Source organism: Suncus etruscus, chromosome 3 (genome assembly GCF_024139225.1).
Source record: "Suncus etruscus isolate mSunEtr1 chromosome 3, mSunEtr1.pri.cur, whole genome shotgun sequence".
NCBI lineage: Eukaryota > Metazoa > Chordata > Mammalia > Eulipotyphla > Soricidae > Suncus > Suncus etruscus.
This window is the reverse complement of record NC_064850.1, coordinates 138,912,288-138,933,730: the sequence shown is the minus strand read 5'-3', so window position 1 is coordinate 138,933,730 and position 21,443 is coordinate 138,912,288. Positions and strand designations below refer to the sequence as shown.

The following is a 21,443-nucleotide window of genomic DNA, read 5'->3' as shown; positions in this document are numbered from 1 at the left end:
TCCTTTCTCATTCATCGCCTCCTATCATGCCTTTGTTTGTCTGTTTTTTTAGGCTACACCCAGAAACCTTTAGGGCTTACTCTTGGCTCTGCACTAAGGGATCACTCCTGGGACCCTATGTGGTGTCAGGGATTGAACCAGGAATAGCTATATTCAAAGTAGGCACCTTACCCTCTGTACTTACACTCCAGCCCCCCACTTTATTAGATATCTCTCTCTCTTTCTCTCTCTCTCTCTCTCTCTCTCTCTCTCTCTCTCTCTCTCTCTCACTTACTTGCTCTCTCATTCTCTCGTTCGCTCACTCTCTCTCACTGAACCTGAACCCACTAAATGCTATCCCTGGAAAATCTTACTAAATATTTAGCACCAATACTTTTGACAAATACCCCAAAGTAAGTCTGGGATGCAGAGGAATGCAATGATTTTGAGCACCTGCCTTGCAAGTCTATGGTCATGAGTTGAAATCCCTAATGTCCTATGTGCTTTGAATGCAATCCTGGCAACTCTCTCTGCAGTTACTGCTACCACACGTTATTTGCAGTCGAACACAGCCAGGTGGGAAAGTGTCCTAAGCACTTCAACTAAAAGGATGTGGGAACAGCATATGTCAAAAAGACCAAAGAGATAGTACAGAAAGGACTTGTCTTCCATACAGCTGACCTGAACTTCATCCCCATCACTACATATGATCCCTCAAGCACTTACAGAAGAGATCCGATGTGGTGCAAACGAAAGCTTCATTCACAGCTGGTTCAGCCTCCAGTGGTTCTTAAACTTTTTAAACAGTGGGCCAGTTCACTGTCCCTCAGACTGTTGGAGGGCTGGACTATAGTAAAAACAAAACTATGAACAAATTCCCATGCACACTGCATATATCCTATTTTGAAGTGAAGAAACGAAACAGGAACAAATACAATATGTGGCTGTAGTTTAAGGACCACTGCTCTATGTTGTTTTCACAGTACAGTATTTTCTCACAAAAGAAGAAATAGAACTTACATATGACCTAGTGAGTCACTTCTTGGCATATACTTCAAAAACACAAAAATAATCATTTAAAAAAACAATTGAGGGTCCGGAGAGATAGCACAGCAGTAGGGTGTTTGCCTTGCAAGCAGCCAATCCAGGATGAACGGTGGTTTGAATTCCGGCATCCCATATGGTCCCCTGTGCCTGCCAGGAGCAATTTCTGAGTACAGAGCCAGGAGTAACCACTAAGCACCGCGGGTGTGACCCAAAAACCAAAAACCGAAAAAAAAAAAAAAAAAAAACTATAGTATGAACAACCTTTTAATCAGAGTGTTTAAATAAAAAAATTAAAAAATAATAAAATATAGACGCACACCTCTTCTTCACTACACTTAATACAATAGCCAGGATATAGAAACAACTCAAAAATCCAATGACCATAGGGCCAGAGAGATAGCACAGCGGCAGGACATTTGCTGATTACAGGAAGGATGGTGCTTCGAATCCCGTCATTCCATATGGTGCCTCGAGCCTGCCAGGAGCAATTTCTGAGCACAGAGCCAGGATTAACACCTGAGTGCTGCTAGGTGTGACCCAAAAACAAACAAACAAAAAAAAACGACCAAAGAATGGATAAAGAAGTAGTGGTACATATAAACAATGGAATAATCTGAAGCCTAATGATGAAACCAAGCAGTTCACTGGATTAGGGATAAAACTAGAGGCTATAATGTTAAGTGGAATGAGTCAGAGGAAGAAGTCAGATACCAGATGATCTCCATCATAAAGAAGACACAAGAAGGGTCAGAGCAATAGTACAGTGGGGAGGGCACAGAGCCAACCTAGGTTCAATTCCCAGCAATCCAAATGATCCCTGAGGTCAAAGCCAGGAGCAACCCTTGAGCATTGCTGGTTGTGCCCCTCACCAAAAAAGAAAACACAAAATGGATACAGTAGTAAATGATGATAAGCTCTTGACTCTGTTGAAAATGAATTATAAATGATGAAATTAAAACAAATTAATCATGCTTCTGCTTCTGTGAATCATGCTCCTGCTCACAGGATTTATTTAAAATTTAACTAGAGCCCCAAAGCCGGAACAATAGACAGGACATAGTAGGGCAGCCCAAGCCTGGAAGCCCAGGCAAAAGACAGAACCTAGGCAGCTAAGAATACCCTACCTTTGTCATTTTTTTAAACTAGGCATTGTCCTAGGTTACCTTGAAGCAAACATGAAAATAGTTGAAGAGGCAATAAGCTGACATACACAAAATTCAGGTGAGATGGGAAAGGATGCTTGTGGTTAAAAATTGAATGAACTATTGTTTCAGAATTGTTGCATGGTCTCTTAATGATTTATTAAATGACGTATGTAACATCTCAAAAACTCATAAAAAACTATGTGACTGGCACTCGGAGTCCGAGGACCACTGGAGACTGTCAGACTCCTTGGCCAAGGAAATTAAAAACCCAATTGCTCATTGCATTACCGATTGGTTTTCTAGCTCTCAGATTGGCAGGGGGACACCCAGATTCTCAACTCAGATTCTCAACTCTCAGTCCTGTCCTTTCTTTCCTGGCTTTCTTAGCCCTCTAACTCTCTCACTGGAACAGTCTGAATATCCCCTCGGGCATGGGTGCTCCTAACTAAAAGCTCTTAGAGCCTTAGGCCAAGAAGGCACCCATGACTGGTTGAGGGGGCCATGAGCAGGTCTCCCCAGATAAAGACCTGTCCCCCACAGAAGAAAAGCCATGCAATGCTAATAGGTACACATTGGTTGAAGCAAAACACTGTTCCAAAAATTATTTGGCAGACTGCTCCTTTTTTATTCATCTTAAGCTTCTCTGACTCCTACAACCCTAGATCTCAAAACTAAGATTAGATAGGGGTGGGAGCTTGGTGACCAGAAAAAAGAGAATGAGGAGAACAATATGAGGTTAAGGGCCAGAGCAGTAAGGCATTTGCCTTGCACACAGCCAATACTGGACAGAACCCAGTTCAAATCCCAGCATCCCATAAGGTCCTCTGAGCCTGCCAGGTGTAACTCCTGAGCACCGGCTGGTGTGACCAAAAAAACAAAACAAATAACTGTACATCAAGATCATAAATGTCATTAGTATATCAACATTTTACCTAAACTAGAAAATGAATATATAGGCTGGTGATTAAAAACAAAAAACCTTGGGACCAGAAAGATAGCTTGGAGGAAAGGCATTTGCCTTGCATGCGGAAGGACAGTAGTTTGAATTCCGGCATCCCATATGGTCCCCTGAGTCTTCCAGGAGCAATTTCTGAGGATAGAGCCAGGAGTAGCCCCTGAGCGCTGCTGGGTGTGACCCAAAAACCAAAAAAATTTAAAAAAACCTGGGCCCGGAGAGATAGCACAGCGGCGTTTGCCTTGCAAGCAGCCGATCCAGGACCAAAGGTGGTTGGTTCGAATCCCGGTGTCCCATATGGTCCCCCGTGCCTGCCAGGAGCTATTTCTGAGCAGACAGCCAGGAGTAACCCCTGAGCAACGCCGGGTGTGACCCAAAAACTAAAAAAAAAAAAAAAAAAAAAAAACTTGAGTATCTGGAAAAATAGTACAGCAAATAAGGCATTTGTGTTGCACATGCTTGACCTAGGTTTGACTCCCAGCACCCCATGTAGTCCCCTGAGTAATGCCAGGAGTAATCAATCTGTGAGTACAGAGCCTGGAGTAACCCCTGAGCACCACTGGGGGTGCCCCCCCCACACCCAAAACAAACAAAAAACTTCAAACCTGTGAATCTTAAATTTGTTCAAATAAAACTGCACTTCATTCTTGCTTAGAGCACACAACTCTTTTTTATATTTTCTCCCTAAATAAACTACCAGTTTTAAGTAAAGCTACTTTGGAGTTCTTTCTGAAACAGGGACACAAACCTAGAAAACCAAGGCCCCGTACCAGGAAGCTGCCTGAGCAGAATGACAAAAGATGGATGAATCATCTCTACACTCACTCTTTCCATGGGTAAGAAGCTGTGTTCAGCAGTGATGACTAGGATCCTAGGTTGCCATTAGGAGAGATCAAAGTGGGGGAGTGCCCGTGGTGGGGCTGAGTTCAAGCAACAAAGTGCTGTTCTCCTGCTTTTCTGGCCAGAAGAGCAGGACCCAGACACTCCGACAAGTTTGGGCTTGTACACAAAGGTCTCCTGACCTAATTCCAAGACACAGTTGTTCCCCTGGGCTCAGCTGGCCATCAGCCTCCAAATGACAACCAGTGAATGATAAACTAGTCAGTACAGATAAAAGCCACAGGAGGAGCCAAGCTCTAATCTAGTGAGTTAACCTTTTGGCCTTGCAGGCAACTGATATTGAGCACTGCTGTGAGTGCCACCCTCCTCCACTTTTTTTAATTTTAAAGAAGAGCCATTGGGCACACAAACCAAAAATTAAGGTCTCTTGTCTCTTCCCCAAAATTTTGATGTTCTCTTTTTCACAAAAAACATTTAAAATATTCTACAGAGATCCATGTGCTAGAAGATATAGCATAAAGGAAAAGGGGAAGAAGAAAGGAAGGAAGAAAGGAAGGAAGCTATGGAAAAAAAGCATAAAAGAGTAGAAACAGGTTAGCTTATGTCATAAAAGATTTTCTAAAGAAAACTATAATACCATGAGAATCAATTATCTAATATAAAGTAATTATTAAAAAAATAATGGGGCCGGGCGGTGGCACTGGAGGTAAGGTGCCTGCCTTGCCTGCGCTAGCCTAGGACGGACCGCGGTTCGATCCCCCGGCGTCCCATATGGTCCCCCAAGAAGCCAGGAGCAACTTCTGAGCGCATAGCCAGGAGTAACCCCTGAGCCTCACAGGGTGTGGCCCAAAAACCAAAAAAAAAATAAATAAATAAAATAAAACCAAGAACTGAAGCAACAGAACAGCAATTAGGGAATTTACCTTTCATGCAGATGACCCAGTTTAAATCCATGCACCTCACAAGGTCCCCAAACTTGCCAGGAGTAACCCCTGAGCACCACTGGGTGTGGCTCCACCAAAAAGAAAAACACTAAGACATTGTATGCATAAAACCGGGTCAATGGTATTATAAAGCATGGTCTTCAAAGGAGCAATAAAAAAATAAGAAAAAAGGGGCGGGAGAGATAGCATGGAGGTAAGGCGTTTGCCTTTCATGCAGGAGGACAGTGGTTCGAATCCCAGCATCCCATATGGTCCCCCGTGCCTGCCAGGGGCGATTTCTGAGCATGGAGCTAGGAGTAACCCCTGAGCACTGCCGGGTGTGACCCCCCCCCCCAAAAAAAAAGATAAAATAATTAAGAGCTTTTGGTACACAATTTGTGAAGACAACAACTGTGCTAGTTAGTTAGTTGGCACAATAATGATCCTTTTTATTCCTACACCCTGTAAGGGTGGAGTATCTTTTGGAAATGAAGACAGTTAAAACAATTAAAAAAAAATAACTCACCAGAGTGAAAAACATACTTGATCTGGCCTATCACCAAAAAAATTCCTTCTCACATTTTGGAAAACTTTTCCTCGTTTTGCTCATTTTACAATCCTCATTTTACTCATCTTCTAAGGAGTATTTCCAATGATGCCTTCAACATTACAGAAAATATACAATTTTTAAAATCCCCCTTTTGCCTTGTGGCATGACAACAGTGAGAAGTGTACTGGAAACTGCAACAAAGTCAGCTTCTTTCAAGTGGCCCACTGGATGATGAGACGTCACTCCCAGGGATTCGTGAAAGAGACTATCCCAAGAAACCTCACCTCTGATGGCAAATTTCAAGCCAGTCTGGGGACAGAACTGCTCCTTCCTTTCTGACATCACAGAAGGAAATTTGCAGCCAACCAGCAGCAGCAGTGGGAGCCTTGTGCATAAACCCATTCACATCTCTCCCCCATCCCTGCTGGGTGCAGACAACCTGCCCCTCCCCAACTGCACCCCTGCAGGATGTAGGCACACCCTCTCCAGCAGAATAGGGACACCCCACCCACCAACAGTGAGATAGATACATCTACTCCTCCCAATCCCTGTGTGTAGGCACACCCACTCATACAGAGTACCCCAGTCCTACAGTGTAGAAACACCCCCTAACCTCCATCCAACCACCCCTGCAGATAATAGATACCTTATCCCAACTCTAGAGTGTAGACACACCTTAACCCTTCCCCATCCATCCACCCCTGCAGTGTCGACACCCAACCACAATCCTGTAGAGTTTAGACATCCAACCCTACTCCATCCCACCTTGCAGAGTATAGATGCCCTCACTCCTATCAGCCCTAACCCCAACCCTGCAGAGTGTAGATAAACTGACTCCTAATCTATGCCACCTCTACAATGTAGACTTATACATTCCTACCCTCTTTCGTTCCCCGCCCCCCATAGTGTAAGCGCACCCCAGCCCCCAGCCCTGCAGCAGAGCCCCACTCCTGTTCTTGGACTCTAGAAACCAGGCATCATGGGCACAGTTGATTTTTTGCTGAGTGGTATTTCGTAATACTTCCAATCTGAGGTCACCTTTACCAAACATAAACTTTACATTTTATTTCAACTGGAATAAGTCCAGAGATGATTAGGCACAGTAAAAATGTACTTAAGACGCTTCCCTCTAACCCTGGGTTCTCAGTAAAAGTTCAGGAGCTCCAGGGCCATGGGAGAAGTGTGTGTGTGTGTGTGTGTGTGTGTGTGTGTGTGTGTGTGTGTGTGTGTGTGTGTGTGTCCCACATGAGCTCCAGGGCCATGGGAGGGGTGTGTGTGTGTGTGTATGTGTGTGTGTGTGTCCCACATGACAACACAGCAGGGATCTGTGGGCAAATGTGTAGTGATCAAACCTGGAGCCTCATGATTGCGTGGTGTGTTTCTTTTTTTTTTTTTTTTCCAGTTAGTCAAATTTGGGTGTGAGCAGGAGACAATGTTAAAAAGCTTAACAATAACACACAACCCTCGGACCAACTGCGTGGTGTGTTTCAACATCTAAGCCATCCCCCTTGCCCCTAGTTTCTGACACAATTGAACCATCTGCTTAAAAGTGTGTAAAATGAACTGGTGTTGTGGTTAAGGGGTAAAACACTTGCATATGTAAAGTACAGGGTTCGATCCTCAAGAGAAATGAAAACAAATGGGTAAAAATGATTAGAGCGATAGTAACACAGGCCCTGTACTGGGAATAAATATTTGGAAAGCATACATCTAACAAACCCAGAAGAGAGAAAGAACTCTTAAAACTCAGAGAAAAGGGGGCTGGAGCAGTGGTGCAAGCGGTAAGGTAAGGCGTCTTCTTGGCCCATGCTAGCCTAGGAAGGACTGCAGTTAGATCCTCCCCCTCCCCTCCTCCCACCCCCACCCCCCACCCCCCGCATCCCATAAGGTCCCCCAAGCCAGGAGCAATTTCTGAGTGCATAGCTAGGAGGAACCTCTTAGCGTCACCGAGTGTGACCCAAAAACCAAAAAAAAAAAAAAATTATTTTTCAGAGAAAAAACGTGGGGCCTGAGTGTTAGGCCATTTGCCTAGTACACGGCCAACTCAGGTCCAATCCCTAGAATCCGATATATCTATATCTATATCCCGGAACCACCAGGAGTAATTCTTTTTTTTTTTTTTTTTTCGGTTTTTGGGCCACACCCTGTGCCGCTCAGGGGTTACTCCTGGCTATGCGCTCAGAAGTCGCTCCTGGCTTGGGGGACCATATGGGACGCCGGGGGATCGAACCGCGGTCCGTCTCCTAGGCTAGCGCAGGTAAGGCAGGCACCTTACCTCCAGCGCCACCGCCCGGCCCCAGGAGTAATTCTTGAGTGCAAAAGTAGGAGTAACACCAGAGCACAGTGGTTACGGCGCAAAAACAAAAAGAAAACAAACAACATGATTGTTGAGTGATTAAAAGTAAGAAAGTGATCACAAGTGTTCTCACTACACACACAGAATGATGTGAGGTGATAGATGTATTCATTAACTTGACTCTGAATTCCTTTCACAACCCAAACATATGCATCAGAGACAGCACTAGACAAAATCCAGAACACAAACTCTAGAGCACAAAATCCAGAACACTGACAACACAAATACTGGGAAAGGCATGGAGCAAGAGGAACTCACATTCAGTAATGGCAGGACTGGTAAATGATATAACCACTCTGGAAGATGGTTTGACCACTTTGTTAAGAAAGGAAACATGGGGGTGGGTGGGGGAGTGGGGAGGAGAGCGGTGAGAAGGCAGAGCGATAGGATAGCGGTAGGGTGTTTGCCCTGCAGAATTCGATCTCCCAGCATTCCATATGGTCCCCCAATCACCACCACCACTCCAGCCTGCCAGGAGCGATTTCTGAATGTAGAACCAGGAGCAAGCCCTGAGCTCTGCAGGTTGTGGCCCAAAAACAAAACAAAAGGGAAGAAAGGAAATAAAGGGGCTGAAGTAATAGCATAGCAGCTAGGGCATTTGCCTTGCACGCAGCCAACCCAGGTTTAATCCCAGATGTACCATATGGTTCTCTGAGCCCTCCAAGAGTGATCCCTGAGCTCAGAACCAAGAGTAACTCCTGAGCACTTCCAGGTGTGGCCCCAAAGCAAACAAAAAAAAAACAACAAAGAAACCAATAAAAGTTAACAGATGTTTATCTGGTGATCCAGATATATATAATATCTTTGGTATTTGCCCCAAGGAGTTTAAAAGTCATCACACACTGCAAAAACTTGTCAACGTGCTTGTAGCAACATTATAATTTTTTTTTTCTTCTATTTGTATTGGGTTCACATTCAACAGTGTTCAGGACTTAGTGGTCAACTATAAACCCTGAAAAGGAGAAACTCATTCCTATCAGTGCATGAAAGAAGCTCATTTGAGAAGCCTACATATAATCTGAGACAATACATAGGGTTTACTAGAAAAGATAAGGGCAATGAAAAGGTCATTGGCTGTCAGGAGTTGTGCTACGAAGAAATAGAAATGGAACACAGAGATTTGGAGAGAAAGAAAAATGATGTCATTATGATTCCATAATGAATACTCTTTGTTAGATATTTGTCCAAAACCACTTAATATACAAAAGTGAATAATAATGTAAACTATGAATTTTGACTAATAGCAGGGGCCAGAGCAATAGCACAGTGGGGAAGGCATTTGCCTTGCACGCAGCTGACCCCAGTGGTATCACAGCATCCCATATGGTCTCCCAAGCCTGCCAGTGATTTCTGAGTGCAGAGCCAGGAGTAATTCTCTGAACACTGCCAGGTATGGTCCCAAAAACAAACAAAACAAAATAATATGTACCAGTGTATACTCATTGTTGTAACAAATCAATAATTCTAGTCAGCTTGTGCTATGTGGAGGAAATGGGACTTTGTATTTTGTGTTCAGTTTTGCTGTGAACCTAAACCTCTAACTGAAAAGCAATGCAAAACAATAGTTCTGTTATGGTTGGGAAGGCAGATGGATACTCAAAGACTAGGGAATCATTGTTCCCTTATCAATGAGTAACCCACTGTTACTCATAGGGAATCGGGATTTTGGAAGATGTAACAGTTCTGGGATGGAAAACAGTGACTCTACCAAAGAAATAAAAAACACTTAATATACGTGGACCATACCCTAACAATGGCTGTTTTATATTGTGTGTTTTGCCACAACTTCTTTATAAAGGAAAGAAAAAAATAACATATACACAGAGAGCCCTACAAGCTAACAATATACTGTAACAAGAGCTTCATGTTAGATCAAACCCCCCTTTTTAAGGCTTTTGGGAACCTAAGTTAAGAGCAGTGTTTCTTACCCTTTTCCTGTCTCTGGACCCCTTCCCACTTTGCTTCCTTCTTCTCGATTTCCCCTCCCCACAGTTTGGGAAGTTCCCTTTTGATTCTATCTTCACTCGTGGGTCCCTATGGCTCTTGACTGAAAGAATATTGTTAAGTCCCTTTCCTACCTATGGGGATTGCTGCTGGTGGGAAGAAATCATGATTCTGTGTTCAGGGGTGACCCCAGCTATGTTGGGGAACGTGTGTTAGTGCCAAGGATTGAACTGACGCCAGCTATGCCTGTCCTGTATCTCTTCCCTCACTTTCTCACCCTTTTTCTTGGAGTAGGGGAATATCCAGCAGGTCAGGGTTTAGTCCTGACCTTTTGCTCAAGGATCCCTGCTGGAGGTGCTCAGGATGGCCATAGAGAGTATCAGGGATTGAAACCCTGTCAGGAAGTGCCTTAACCTCTGTACTCTCTTCTTTCTCTCCTTTAATAAAAGTCAGTTAATGAGACTGGGACAAAGGTCCTAAATTAACTTGTGATAAAGGTTCTAAATTAACTTGTGATCTCCAATACCAGAGTCCTTTTATTTTTTTACCTGAAATAAAAACAGAAAAGGTCTTTTGTTTTGCTGAATAATTTTGCGTTCAGTTCACTATTACTGAAGCAAAAATGCATTACTTGCAATGTGGTAAGAAACCTGAGTGCCAAAAATAATCAGAGGCCCACAGAGCTAAAGGAAAATGACAAACGCTGCTTTTATTCAACAATAGAACTTTTTTTTTTTTTTTGGGTCTCACCCGGTAGTGCTCAGGGGTTACTCCTGGCTCCATGCTCAGAAGTCGCTCCTGGTAAGCACGGGGGACCATATGGGATGCCGGGATTCGAACCGATGACCTTCTGCATGAGAGGCAAACGCCTTACCTCCATGCTATCTCTCCGGCCCTCAACAATAGAACTTTTATAATATAAACTATCTCTATACAAAAAAATGTGTACAGAGTACCGAAGATAACTCCAAGCACTAAATGCTTTGTACCTAGTGGGTGCAGTGCTTGCTTTGCACTGGCTTTTGCTGACAAGAGTTCAATCCCGACATCCAATGTAGTCCCCCAGCACCACTAGGCATAACTTCTGAGCCTGGCCAGGTGAAGTGCAAAAACAAAACAAAACAAAACAAAAAAAAAGGCACATACGATCATTTTCTATAATCTCACCCATATACATCAAAGTTCAAAAAATATATATATATATAGTTGAGAGCAAAAGGCTTTTATCCACTGATTTTTTTATTTCAAATCTATCATTAGATATCTAAATTCCTTTCCACAAATACAGAAAGAAATGTGTTCATTTCCCTTCTGCTCCCCAAGTGTACCCGAGCTTCCCATATAGATATCTACATGTTACATTTCCCATCTTATATAATATCTTTTTTTAAATACATTAGTTTTTTGTTTTGTTTTGCCAGTGTACATCAAGCAAGCTAAGAAGGAAAAGACACTTAAATAGAACACACAAGGTCCTTAAGTGTTGGTGATTTGCCAACAAACAAGTCATGTCCGGAATGCTGTTTGTTTCTTCCCAGTGGTTACATCTACAAATAGAAATCTCCCAAACAAAGAAGATCCTATATGCACCAGACTTTCGGCTCGACTCTCCTTCCCCGGGGCCAGCTTTCGGCTTCCCGGAGGCCCTGGACCCCGGCCTCCAGCCCGAGGCCCTCAGGAAAACCCACCGGGTTGCTGGCCGGCCGCTCTGCAAGACGGGGTCCCGGGAATCAGGCCGCAGGACGGGCCGAGCTCCGTGGGACCCTTCTCCGGGGACCCGCACGCAGCTCCCAACAACGGAGAAGCCAGAATTGCAGCCTGCATTTCGCCCCAAACTCACTGAGTCCTTCCTGCGTCCTGAACTAGCGATACCCAGAGTTTTCTTCCTGCAGGAGTCCCGGGGACTCGCGCTCACTTGCGATCCCGGGGAAGGAGCTGCCACCGATGCGTAAACCTTTAGGTACCGACTGTCCGGGACGGCATGGGGAGAGCGCCGGGGGGTGACGAGGACTGGGCGAGCCAAGGATCTATCAAGGGTAGGAGCCGCCCGGGAGTGCGGGCAATGGCTCCGGGGTCCCCGGTGTCTCTCGCGCGTCCCCTGCGCTCGCCTGGGGTCAGCACGGCCGAAGCTCGGGCCCGGAGAGGCGGAGGCCGCCCGGGAGGAAACGCACTCCAGGCCTCTTGGGGCCGAGCTCACCACCGCCTGCAGCGCGCGCAGCTCCGCGTAGCCTCATTGCTGCGGGAAACCCGGGGAGCCGCAACCGCGACACCGTCCCCCCCCCCCAACAAAGCCGGGCCGTCCCCCTAGAAGCAGGCGCCGGAGAGTGGGTCGCTCCCCTCCCGTTTGGTCCAGAAGATTAAACCTGACACACACACACCCCGCACCAGTTGTGCCCCCGCAGGACTCACACTGGCGTCTGTTGTTTCATCAGGGCCTGGCAAAGGGTGTCCAAGAATCGCGTGAGGGAAGGACAAATCAGAGGATTTAAAAAAAGACATCATGGGCCGGAGAGATAGCATGGAGGTAAGGCGTTTGCCTTGCCGGCAGAAGGTCGGTGGTTCGAATCCCGACACCCCATATGGTCCTCTGAACCTGCCAGGAGCGATTCCTGAGTGTAGAGCCATGAGTAACTCCTGAGTGCTGCCGGGTGTGACCCAAAAATCAAAAACAACAACAACAAAAAATCATGTTTGTAATCATGGTGTTTAAATAAAGATATAAAAAATATAAAAAAATATAAAAAAATAAAAATATTGAGAAAGAATATACGACTTGACTCAGACTAGAATTTATAAATGATTATTATAAACAGAAAATATATCCAAAATATCCTAAAATATATCAAATACTGCTTTATTCATTTATACCACATATGTTTTGTATTGGTAATTATAATTACCAATAGGCAAATTTTAAAATACAAACAGTGACTTTTTATTATGGATTTCCTTTCTTTTTCCCTAATGGTCTAACATTCTAGAAGGGCATGTTCTACTTTTCCATCTAAGGAGGCTAATTATCCTTAAAAGAAGCTTCACTCCTCCCGCCCCCCCCCACAATCCCGTCCCCCCTCCCCCGTTTTAAAAAGCTTGTTACTGCAAGCCCAGAACAGTAACAACACAGAATCTTTGGATTCAATCAACCAATTTGGTATATATATATATATCATCACCATGGTCTCAGACAGAGGAAATTGTTTTCCTACCTCAAGGGTTGAGCGCTGCCAGAAGGAAGCGAACTAACACAGACTTCTGATTAACTACTTCCACAACCTGTTCTAGTGTTTCCAGTTAATACACAGTTCCAGCAAGCAGGTTATTCTCAGCTGATTCAAAAATTACTTTGAAGTACTACTTTGGGGAGTTGGGGAGAGAGCGAGAGCATAGAGGATAAAGTACTTGCCTTTGTATGTGGTCAAGCCTAGCTTTGATGCCCCAAACCAAATAAAATACCCTCAGACCCTCCAGGAAGTGATCCCTGTGTCAAAGGTCAGGAATAAGCCCTAAGCAATGCCAGGTGTATTCCCCAAATCAAAATAAATAAATATTTTAAATAAAGTTATTTTTTCAGAACCTATTGCTTGTGAGAATGTTTACTGGTTCAAGCTTTTTGGAAAACAAAGTTCCCCAGAAAACTAGGAATTGATCTTCAATATTTAAATAGATTTTTGTTTTGTTTTGTTTTGTTTTTGCGCCACACCAGGCGTTGCTCAGGGGTTACTCCTGGCTGTCTGCTCAGAAATAGCTCCTGGCAGGCACGGAGGACCATATGGGACACCGGGATTCGAACCAACCACCTTTGGTCCTGGATCAGCTGCTTGCAAGGCAAATGCCGCTGTGCTATCTCTCCTTTAAATGGATTTTTAAAAGCTGGTACATATACACTACTTGACTATAAAAAAAAATGAAATGGATGGATCTGGAGAATATAATGCTGAGTGAAGTAAAACAGAAGGACAGATACAGAAATATCTCTCCTATGCAGGTATAAAGAGACATAGGAAACAATAAATAACCAAAGGTTACAGAAACAACTGGTAAGAAGCCAATCATTGCGGAGGGAGTGGATATTGGAGGGAGGGTGGACAGTAGGACAATGGAAACTGACATTCAGGGATAGGAATTGACACTGCTCAAGGGGTGGGGCTGGAATGTTTTATGCATGAAGCTGCTATTATCAAGATTGCAAATCACAGTGCCTAAAATAAAATACTTTAAAAAGTAAACCTTTAAAAAGAAAAAAAAAAAAAGTAAACCTTTGGGGGTCAGAGTGATAGCACGGGGGTAAGGAGTTTGCCTTGCAAGCAGCCAACACAGGATAGTCCTCAGTTCGAATCCCAACATCCCATATTGTCCCCCCGAGCTTGCCAGAAGTAACTTCCTAGCGCAGAACCAGAAGTAGTAGTCTCTGAGCACAGCTGGGTATGACCCAAACACACACCCCCCCCAAAAAAAAGTAAACCTTTGAACCCAGAACATGAAATGGAATAAAGAAAGTCTCATCAGCAAATGGTGTTCAAGACAGGAGCAATAGCACAACAGTTAGGGCATTTGCCTTGGAAGTGGCCCACCCAGATTTGATCACTGACATCCCATATTATCCCTTGAGCCTGCCAGGAGTAATTTCTGAGAGCAGAACCGGAGTAAGTCCTAAGGGCTGCTGAATATTTTCCAAAAACTTTAAAAAAAAAAAAAAGGTATTTAGACAACTGGGTAACCACCTGTAAGAAATTTAAGCTAGATCCACATATCACAATTTGAACAAAAGTCAACTCAAAGTGGATTAAAGACCTTGAGATCAGACCTGGAATAAATAAGAGGAAAATATAGACAGAACACTACAAGATCTAAACCTTAAAGGAGTCTTTAATCTGATGCCAATGGCAAAGGCTAGAGAATAAAATCTGAAAAGATGGGACCTCATTAAACTAAAAAGTTTCTGTATGCAACTAAAAGATAGCTGGGTGTAAGGAAATATTTACACTCAACAGAGGGTTTTTATCTATGAAATACAAAGTACTCGCAGAGATTAACCTCCTCAAAAATCTAACAGCCCCATAAAAATGGGGAGAGAAAATGAACAAACACCTCTGAAGAATTTCAACAAATGACCAACAGGCACATGAAAAAAAAAAAATGCTCATTACTTATCATTAGGGAAATTTAACTAAAGATGACAATAAGATATCATCTTACACCAGTGGGCATCCTCACATTTCAAAAATACTGGGGAACAATCTGTGTTGGTGGAGATGTGGTGAAAAAGGAACTCTCACTCATGCTGGTGGGAATGTTTTCTAGTTCAATCTCTATAGAAAACAATATGTTGTGTTCCCAGTAAACTCAGAATTGAGCTGCCATATGACCCAGAAATTCCACTTTTGAGTATCCAACCTCAGAACAGAAAAAGCACTCATTTAAAAAGATGTATGTACACCACTATTCATCCCAGCACGCAACACAATAGCTAAGAGCTGGAATCAACCTAGATGTCCAACAATAGATAAGTGGATCATGAAGATGTGGTACACATATATAAAATGGAATACTACATAGCTATAAGGAATGGTGTAACTAATGCAATTTGCTGCCACATGGATGGAACTGGGAGGTATTATATGTAAAATACCCTTTCTGTTCAAAACAAAACAAAAAATGAGAAAAACTACAAAATTTTTGTTCTACTGTTCCCTGCCAGAGGTGAGAACCCCAGATCAGAACTTATAAAGGTGGTTGTTATTTTGCAATTGGCACAGTAAAAGCTGGCTACAAAAGCGTCAAAGATTAGAATGTGAATACAACATTCTCAAAACAATCAGCTTTTTCCAAATCTTTGTCAAACATATCATAAATTTTTTCCATAGACCTCTCTGAAGATAAGCATTAGAACCTTTTTGTAGATACGCTTAATTTGAAAATTCTTTTTTTTTCCACATTGAAACAACAGTTTCTATTCTCTTCCTGTTCTAGAAAGAATATAACTTAATTTCTTTTTTTTTTCTTTTTTTTCTTTTTTTTTTGGTTTTTGGGCCACACCCGGCAGTGCTCAGGGGTTACTCCTGGCTGTCTGCTCAGAAATAGCTCCTGGCAGGCACAGGGGACCATATGGGACACCGGGATTCGAACCAACCACCTTTGGTCCTGGATCGGCTGCTCGCAAGGCAAACGCCACTGTGCTATCTCTCCGGGCCCTTAATTTGAAAATTCTTAAACATTCTTAGACCAAGCACTATAATACAAGTGTAGAACATCTGTGCTCCTTTTCCATAAACCTTTCTAAACAAATTCATTAGAATATTTCTGTAGATATATATATATATTTTGAAAATAAATTGCTAAAACATTCTTATAATGAGCACTGTAATAAGAGTCTAGAGTAAGTCCTTGTCCATCGACTTCTGTGGACAAAGACATTAAAACATTTTAGCAGACATAATTTTGAGAATAAGTTGTTCACAGCAATTGGGAAACATCACTAGGATAGCTGAGAACTATTAAAAAATCTAAGAACATTATGCATTTTCCCGGAACTGTACAAACTAATATTAAACCATTAAGTTGGATACAAAATTATCTGTTTGCAGTGGGGCATAGAACAAAACAGTAGTTTTAAGTTTTACAGGGGTCTCAAACTCACGGCCCGCGGGCCGTTTGCGGCCCTCCGTACAACATTTTGTGGCCCTGCCCTAGAGGAATCTTGTTTTGTTTTGTTTTAGTTGTTTGGGTCAGACTCCCTAATGTTCAAGGCTTACTACTGACTTTACACTCAAGGATCACCCCGATTTTGCCTCCTGCGGCCCCCAGGTAAATTGAGTTTGAGACCCCTGCAAGATCTATAGAGGTAGAACACACCATTTAACCAGTAATACAGTGACTCTCAAATAGGTTTAAGAGATTAACCTAGGGCCTGGAGAGATAGCACAGCGGTGTTTGCCTTGCAAGCAGCCGATCCGGGACCAAAGGTGGTTGGTTCGAATCCCGGTGTCCCATATGGTCCCCCGTGACTGCCAGGAGCTATTTCTGAGGAGACAGCCAGGAGTAACCTCTGAGCACCGCCGGGTGTGGCCCAGAAACAAAAAAGAGAGAGAGAGAGAGAGAGAGAGAGAGAGAGAGAGAGAGAGAGAGAGAGAGAGAGAGAGAGAGAGAGAGAGAGAGAGAGAGAGAGAGAGAGAGAGTGAGAGAGAGAGAGAGAGAGAGAGAGAGAGAGAGACTAACCTAGAAGAAAGTTGCAGACGGTTCTGAAAGCAGCTTCTCCTTAGCTGGTCTTCAGCTAATCTTGGATCCCCCATTTTCTCCATCTTCTCCTTCTGTAGTAGGCTGCTGAGGTCTGAGCTGGAATCTGGGTAGGGGGACCCACTCATCTCCCTGTGTTAATCCCCCTCAAATGGGGCTTTTTCTTTGGCTTCTATCCCATCAGTGACTTCGATAAGCTACTGCAGGTTGAGTGGCCAAGCTCCTCACACGAAGCACCTTTGGTAAAAGAAAGGTGGTGGGCCCCAGCCTCTGAGTTGCTGCTCAGAGTTCTTCAGCTCTGTCCTCTTCACTTCCTGCTTCTGTCATGCCAGAGGGGACCAATGTTCTGGTGAAGGGCATTGCACACTCAGTCCAACTGAAGGAGACCATAATGGTGATAATCCACCAAAGGGTCAAATAACTCACCATCATTCGGGTCTTCTCAGGTTTCTGGATTGCTGTTCAAGCATCAGTTGTAAAATAAATTCCCACGAGTTGTGAGATCACCTGATACACCATATCTCTAACTTCAGGCAGACAAGTAGGGCAGTAGCAAGTAGGGTAGCCACGAAGGATTAATAAACAAAGCCAGTCAGGAAAGAATCATGTTGTCTGTTTACTTCCTGCCTCGTGGTCCTTTCAGCCTAAGCCAAAAGTCAGAACTGCTCTTTTTTTTTTTTTTTTATTAAACCCAGTATTAAATTCACCAGGAGGGGGAAGGTTAAGAAAGACAAAAGTACCTATTCAGATGGGTTTTTACATATCAAAGGAAGAGGTTTAAGGAAAGAGGAAGTTGGGGGAATGCTTTTGTTTTGGGTTAATAACTGGGTATCATCTTACATTATGCTAAATGAAGCCAGAAGAAAAAAAAAACTACAAGATAATATCACTTATATGTGTATGTAGAATAACTGCATAAAATAATGCAATGGTTTAAATGGGAATGTCTAAAGCTTTCTTGGCCCCAGATTATAGTGAGGAGAAGGAAAGAAATTGAGTGAAGAAAAGAACGATGTGAAATAACAGGGATGGAGTCAAGGTGCATTAGTGGTGTTGAGGAAGGGCAACAACAACAAAATCATTAGACCCAAACTTTAAAAAGTGCCTGTTATGATGGCAGGCCTGGGTGGGGGAAGATAATGGGATGAACTCTGAGAACATTGATGGAGAGAGGTTGGTACTATTGTGAGATTACTACTAAAATATTATATGTCTACAATTCAACTGTTTGTAAACTACAATGCTTTAATTTTTTTTTTTTCATTTTTTTTTTTTTTTTTTTTGGGTCACACCCGGTAACGCTCAGGGGTTACTCCTGGCTATATGCTCAGAAGTTGCTCCTGGCTTGGGGGACCATATGGGATGCCGGGGGATCGAACCGTGGTCCGTCCAAGGCTAGCGCAGGCAAGGCAGGCACCTTACCTTTAGCGCCACCGCCCGGCCCCGCTTTAATTTTTTTTAATGAAAAAATTTTAAAGTGGGGGCTAGAGAGATAGCACAGTGGTAGGGAGTTTGCCTTGCATGTAGCAGATCCAGAACAGATGGTGGTTAAAATTCCAGTATCTCATAAAGTCCCCTGAGCCTGCCAGGAGCGATTTCTGAGCCCAGAGCCAGGAGTAACACCCTGAATACAGCTGCGTGTGACCCAAAAACAAAAACAAAACCAAAAAAAAAAAATTACTTTAAATAATATTTTTTTTTTGGTTTTTGGGTCACACCTGGTGGATGCTCAGGGGTTACTCCTGGCTGTCTGCTCAGAAATAGCTCCTGGCAGGCACGGGGGACCATATGGGACACTGGGATTCGAACCAACCACCTTTGGTCCTGGATCGGCTGCTTGCAAGGCAAACATCGCTGTGCTATCTCTCCAGGCCCCAAAACCAAAAAATTTTAAAGTGGGGCTGGAGCAATAGCACAGCAATGAGGCATTTGCTTTGCACGCAGCCAAAACAGGACAGACCCCAGTTCGAATCCCGGCACCCATATGGCCACCAGAGCCTGCCAGGAGCAACTTCTGAGCACAGAGCCAGGAATCACCCCTGAGCGCCACCTGGTGTGACCCAGAAACAAACAAAAAAAATATTATTTAAAGTAATTTTTTCAGCACCAGCAATAATAAAGCTGGTAGAGTTCCACGCCTTAAAGAAAAAAAAAAAAAAAGCCTTGCATGCAGCTGACCTGGTTTGATCCTCAGCATCCCATATGGCCCCCCAAGTCCACCAGGAGTGATTTCTGAATAAAGAACTAGGAATTGGGGCCGGAGAGATAGCATGAAGGTAAGGCATTTGCCTTTCATGCAGAAGGTCATCAGTTCGAATCCGGCTTACCATATGGTCCCCTGTGCCTGCCAGGAGCAATTTCTGAGCATAGAGTCAAGAGTTTCCCCTGAGCACTGCCGGGTGTGACCCAAAAACCACAAAAAAAAAAAAAAAAAAAAAGAACTAGGAGTTATTCCTGTCCAGTCAGGTGTGCCCCCCCCCCCCAAAAAAAATTAAATAAATAAAAAGTAATACTTTAAAGAACAAAGTCTCTTCTAAAAGGCATACAGACTGCAATAGCCTTGAGAGTAAGAAATACAAACTTGGACACAGCTTTACTTTCTTTTTTGCTTCTTGGTTTTTGGTGCTGAGAATGATGGGATGGACCAAGGCCTCATACACATGGAGAAGCAGGTGTTCCACCACTGAGGGACAACCCCAGCTCCTATATAGCAGGTACTGTTGGGGTGCAAGGAAATGAAAGCAATTAAAAACCCCAAGGCAGGGGCTGGAGTGATAGCACAATGGTAGGGCATTTGCCTTGCATGCTACTGACCCGGGATGGACCCGGGTTCAATTCCAGGTATCCTATATGGTCCCCTGAGCCTGCCAGGAGTGATTTCTGAGCTCAGAGCTAGGAGTAACCCCTAAGCACTGCCAGGTGTGACCTTAAAAAAAAATAAATAAAAACCCAAGATTTGGGTTTTGTTCATGACATCACATGGCACTGTGCCCTCAGCATAGATAGGAGAAACCCTGGTGCCCTCAAGTATAACAAAACAAAACATAAGCAGTTGGTGGGGGAGGAAAGGGCGGAGGGAGGGAATAGAAGAAAGAAATTAGCCTTTTAATGCTCACCTAAAGTTTGCGAGAGAGAGAGAGAGAGAGAGAGAGAGAGAGAGAGAGAGAGAGAGAGAGAGAGAGAGAGAGAGAGAGAGAGGCTTCTCCTTTTTTGTGTTGTTTTATGGTTTTTTTGGCCACACCCCACGACACTCAGGGGTTACTCCTGGCTATAAGCTCAGAAATCGCTACTGGTTTGGGGGACCATATGGGACACTAGGGATCAAGCCCAGGTCTGTCCTGGGTCAGCTGTGTGCAAGGCAAATGCCCTACCACTACGCCATCACTCTGGCCCAGAGGCTTCTCCTTTTATACCCAGTCCATTTAAGGGGCATTATCACCCCTTAAAGATGAAATTGTATATGTAACATTTATGTAACATTTATACAGTATGTATATAATATGTAACATTTATAAAATAACAGTCCAACATACAGAGGGGTCCCCAGTGATTCCTCCCATTCCACACAAACAGCTGGTTGTGAGCAGATCTGCTCTTTTGTTCCAGCTTTCAACCGTCTAGCCTATTTGACCAAAGATCTCCATCAAGTGATCCCTGAGCCCCCTAAGCACTGCCAGGTGGGACCCAAATCACAACAAAGAGGGACATTTCATAGGCCAAATTATTCAATAAGTAAGCAGTGCTCTACCAAATGTTTGAGTAATGTAAATTATGAAGATGGTGGGGCCAGAGAGATAGCATGGAGATAAGGCGTTTGCCTTTCATACAGAAGGTCAATCGTTTGAATCCCGGCATCCCATATGGTCTCCAGAGCCTGCCAGGAGCAATTTCTAAGTGTGAAGCCAGGAGTAACCCCTGAATGCTGCCAGGTGTGACACAAAAACAAAAACAAAAATTATGAAGATGGCAAGTTTTTTTTTTTTGAAGATGGCGAGTTTTGAACTAATGTGTTAGTGAAGGATTTCAGATGTATCTACCTATTTAGGATCTTTAATAAAATGGGATCATAGGATAATAAACTTTTTTTGTTTCGGGTCTACACAGAGGTATTTAGGGGTTACTCTTGGCTCTGCACTCAGGAATCACTCCTGGTGGTGCTCAGGGGACCATATGGGATGACAGGGATTGAACCCAAGTCAGCCACATACAAGGCAAACACCTTAATCGCTGTACTACCGCTCTGACCCCTTATGAACATTTTATGTCTTGTTCAGAGCTTGCATCTACAAATCTTCAAATACTAATTTAAGGACATCTTTCCCTGAGGTGTTTCAAGGGCCTCACATATTCATGGTAAGTGTTCTGAGTAAGACAGCCATATCTCCAATTCTTGATTCACACAATCTTTTTTTTTTTTTTTTTGGTTTTTGGGCCACACCTGTTTGACGCTCAGGGGTTACTCCTGGCTAAG

The 21,443-nt window shown here is 43.6% G+C and overlaps 2 protein-coding genes across 2 annotated transcripts in view; one reads left to right on the top strand and one right to left on the bottom strand.

The window, feature by feature from the left end:
* MPPE1 (metallophosphoesterase 1) overlaps positions 1-11,733 on the bottom strand; it is a 28,045-nt gene extending 16,312 nt beyond the window's left edge. The window contains exon 1 of the mRNA XM_049770100.1: positions 11,428-11,733. The gene's annotated coding sequence lies outside the window, so the exon portion shown is untranslated. The remainder of the gene's footprint in view (positions 1-11,427) is intronic.
* CIDEA (cell death inducing DFFA like effector a) overlaps positions 1-21,443 on the top strand; it is a 449,150-nt gene that overhangs the window by 310,179 nt on the left and 117,528 nt on the right. The window lies entirely within an intron of this gene.